This window comes from Taudactylus pleione, unplaced genomic scaffold, assembly GCF_031769625.1.
Source record: "Taudactylus pleione unplaced genomic scaffold, aTauple2 ptg000846l, whole genome shotgun sequence".
Taxonomy (NCBI): domain Eukaryota; kingdom Metazoa; phylum Chordata; class Amphibia; order Anura; family Myobatrachidae; genus Taudactylus; species Taudactylus pleione.
This window is the reverse complement of record NW_028285248.1, coordinates 169,757-174,344: the sequence shown is the minus strand read 5'-3', so window position 1 is coordinate 174,344 and position 4,588 is coordinate 169,757.

Here is a 4,588-nt window from a genome sequence, read left to right as displayed (position 1 = left end):
GACTAGTACTGAGCCACACCTCCAGCACAGGAACCACCTCTAGGGAAATGTACTGAGCCGCACCTCCTGCACAGGAACCACCTCTAGGGACTTGTACTCAGCATCATCTCCTGCACAAGAACCACCTCTAGGGACTTGTACTGAGCTACACCTCCAGCACAGGAACCATCTCTAGGGACTTGTACTGAGCCGCGCCTCCTGCACAGGAACCACCTTTAGGGACATGTACTGAGCCGCGCCTCCTGCACAGGAACCACCTCTAGGGACTTGTACTGAGCCACGCCTCCTGCACAGGAACCACATCTAGGGACTTGTACTGAGCCGCGCCTCCTGCACAGGAACCACCTCTAGGGACTTGTACTGAGCCACACCTCCAGCACAGGAACCACCTCTAGGGACATGTACTGAGCCACACCTCCTGCACAGAAACCACCTCTAGGGACTTGTACTGAGCCGCACCTCCTGCACAGGAACCACCTCTAGGGACTTGTACTCAGCCGCACCTCCTGCACAGGAACCACCTCTATGGACTTGTACTGAGCCACACCTCCTGCACAGGAACCATCTCTAGGGACTTGTACTGAGCCACACCTCCTGCACAGGAACCACCTCTAGGGACTTGTACTGAGCCACACCTCCTGCACAGGAACCATCTCTAGGGACTTGTACTGAGCCACACCTCCTGCACAGGAATCTCTTCTAGGGACATGTACTTAGCCACGCCTCCTGCACAGGAACCACCTCTAGGGACTTGTACTGAGCCGCGCCTCCTGCACAGGAACCACCTCTAGGGACTTGTACTGAGCCGCGCCTCCTGCACAGGTACCACCTCTAGGTACATGTACTTAGCCACGCCTCCTGCACAGGAACCACCTCTAGGGACATGTACTGAGCCACACCTCCTGCACAGAAACCACCTCTAGGGACTTGTACTGAGCCGCACCTCCTGCACAGGAACCACCTCTAGGGACTTGTACTCAGCCGCACCTCCTGCACAGGAACCACCTCTATGGACTTGTACTGAGCCACACCTCCTGCACAGGAACCATCTCTAGGGACTTGTACAGAGCCACACCTCCTGCACAGGAACCACCTCTAGGGACTTGTACTGAGCCACACCTCCTGCACAGGAACCATCTCTAGGGACTTGTACTGAGCCACACCTCCTGCACAGGAATCTCTTCTAGGGACATGTACTTAGCCACGCCTCCTGCACAGGAACCACCTCTAGGGACTTGTACTGAGCCGCGCCTCCTGCACAGGAACCACCTCTAGGGACTTGTACTGAGCCGCGCCTCCTGCACAGGTACCACCTCTAGGTACATGTACTTAGCCACGCCTCCTGCACAGGAACCACCTCTAGGGACTTGTACTGAGCCACACCTCCTGCACAGCAACCACCTCTAGGGACTTGTACTGAGCCGCACCTCCTGCACAGGAACCACCTCTAGGGACTTGAACTGAGCCGCGCCTTCTGCACAGGAACCACTTCTAGGGACTTGTACTTAGCTGCGCCTCCTGCACAGGAACCACCTCTAGGGACTAGTACTGAGCAACGCCTCCTGCACAGGAACCATCTATAGGGACTTGTACTGTGCCACACCTCCTGCACAGGAGCCACCTCTAGGGACTTGTACTGAGCCGCGCCTCCTGCACAGAAACCTCCTCTAGGGACTAGTACTTAGCCAAGCCTCCTGCACAGGAACCAGCTCTAGGGACTTGTACTGAGCCACACCTCCTGCACAGAAACCACCTCTATGGACTTGTACTGAGCCGCGCCTCCTGCACAGGAACCACCTCTAGGGACTAGAACTGAGCCACGCCTCCTGCACAGGAACCACCTCTAGGGACTTGTACTGAGCCGTGCCTCCTGCACAGGAACCACCTCTAGGGACATGTACTGAGCCGCGCCTCCTGCACAGGAACCATTTCTAGGGACTTGTACTGAGCCGCAACTCCTGCACTGGAACCACCTCTAGGGACTTGTACTGAGCTACGCCTCCTGCACAGGAACCACCTCTAGGGACATGTACTGAGCCGCGCCTCTTGCACAGGAACCACCTCTAGGGACTAGAACTGAGCCACGCCTCCTGAACAGGAACCACCTCTAGGGACTTGTACTGAGCCGCACCTCCTGCACAGGAACCACCTCTAGGGACTTGTACTGAGCCACACCTCCTGCACAGGAACCACCTCTAGGGACATGTACTGAGCCACACCTCCTGCACAGGAACCACCTCTAGGGACTTGTACGGAGCCGCACCTTCTGCAAAGGAGCCACCTCTAGGGACTTGTACTGAGCCATGCCTCCTGCCCAGGAACCACCTCTAGGGACTTGTACTGAGCCGCGCCTCCTGCCCAGGAACCACCTCTAGGGACTTGTACTGAGCCGCGCCTCCTGCCAAGGAACCACCTCTAGGGACTAGTACTGAGCCACACCTCCAGCACAGGAACCACCTCTAGGGAAATGTACTGAGCCACACCTCCTGCACAGAAACCACCTCTAGGGACTTGTACTGAGCCGCACCTCCTGCACAGGAACCACCTCTAGGGACTTGTACTCAGCATCACCTCCTGCACAGGAACCACCTCTATGGACTTGTACTGAGCCACGCCTCCTGCACAGGGACCACCTCTAGGGACTTGTACTGAGCCACATCTCCTGCACAGGGACCACCTCTGGGGAATTGTACTGAGCCACACCTCCTGCACAGGAACCAGCTCTAGGTATTTGCACTGAGCCGCACCTCCTGCACCGGAACTACCTCTAGGGACTTGTACTGAGCCACGACTCCTGCACAGGATCCACCTCTAGGGACTTGTACTGAGCCGCGCCTCCTGCACTGGAACCACCTCTAGGGACTTGTACTGAGCCACACCTCCTGCACAGGAACCACCTCTAGGGACTTGCACTGAGCCAGCCTCTTGTACTGAGCTGGTCAGGGTTGACGACATTGAGTCTGCACCCTCCGGGAGATTGTGTGTGGTGCGGAATGGGGGAGGGGCATGGGTGGGACATTATCCTGCATTATCGGGCAAACTGGGGGGTGGTCCAACCCCCGATATGCAATGCCGAGATTACCAGCACGTGAAGGAGGTGATGGGCCATGATGATGAAATTCGGCATGAATATAGTCATCGCCCCCTGCTAGGGTGTGTGTGTGTGTTTGGGGGGGGGGGGGGGGTGGCAGGAGGTACAGTAGACAGCCAGCCAAGAGGCTTACCTGCTGTTCTGGGCAGTCAGGGGTGCTGCCCGAATTTGAGGATCCTCCCGGCCATTCCGGGACAGTAGAGAGGTATGCTTTTTATACTTAGAGAAAACACATAAAGAAGAAACATTTGAAGTCCAGAAGGGGCTGTGGCAGTAACCTATTTGGTAGCTCCAAGACCTGGGCTGCCAATTGGGTGCTGTATCCCAACCTCCAAGGTCCTCAGTTACAATTTGCGCTGGTATTGTCCCTACGAGAAGTATATATTACAGTACATAGCATACTTTATATTTAGTTGATTTTTAAGAAACTTACAAATAGGTGTATATAGAATATTGCAATAAAATGATAACCCTATGTACAGATGCGTCCTCACTTTTCTTTGCTGCAGTCAAACCAAACAGCCCCTCTTGGTGCGCCTGGTCCCTTGAGACTCTGGTAGCGCCGGGCGTCTTATTTGCTTTTTATTTTTACTCTCATTCCGCATGCGAAGTGTTATAATGCAGCGGCAGCATCGTTTTTCCACGCAAGTTCTGTTTACAGAGTCATCGCGCTGCATTGAGCCTAGATGAGCATGGACACACCTGTACAGTGGTCTTACTAATGACGTATTGAGCCTAGATGAGCATGGACACCTGTACACTGATCTTACTAATAACGTATTGAGCCTAGATGAGCATGGACACACCTGTATACTGGTCTTACTAAACATTGATGGAAACTAAACCTGTATGTCTTCACGATGATTAGCGGATGAGATTTAGCATATGACCAGGACCGCTGAGCCGTGCGGTGGGCCCCAGTGCTACAAGGTGTCAAAAGTAAAAAAACATTCATCCATGGCTGGTCTGGCTCCCACTTGGCCCCCTAGACAAGCACGGACCCGGGTAATTAATACCCCACCAAACCACCCCTTGTGGTGCCGCTGCATTTTATCAAATAGCTTATCAGCACATTACTGTGTCTCTGAGATATAATCCTTATGGTCTAATCCTAGTAAATGATATACACTGGATATAAAGCATACTATACTATAGCTCCCAGTGCCGGGTGAGCTCAGACAGTCACCGTACTTATTCCTCTTGTGTGGAGATCAGAGATGGCTGAAGAGCACAATGGACTCTTGGTGAGGAATTACATATTGATTGTGACCCTCTGAGGTTATAGAAAGGTTCAGAGCTCCCTTGTGCCTTTCACACGGAACAATCAGCTGTTTTTATTTGTATTATTTGTCTTTCTTTTATGGGAAAATGTGTTATTTCAGCTTCAGGGATCGACCAACTAAAGGGACCTTTGGGAAATGAGTTTGGCCAGAGAGCTATTGTCATATAGATGATATAGATGATGAACTGTCACATACTACAGCTGCTATAGTAACC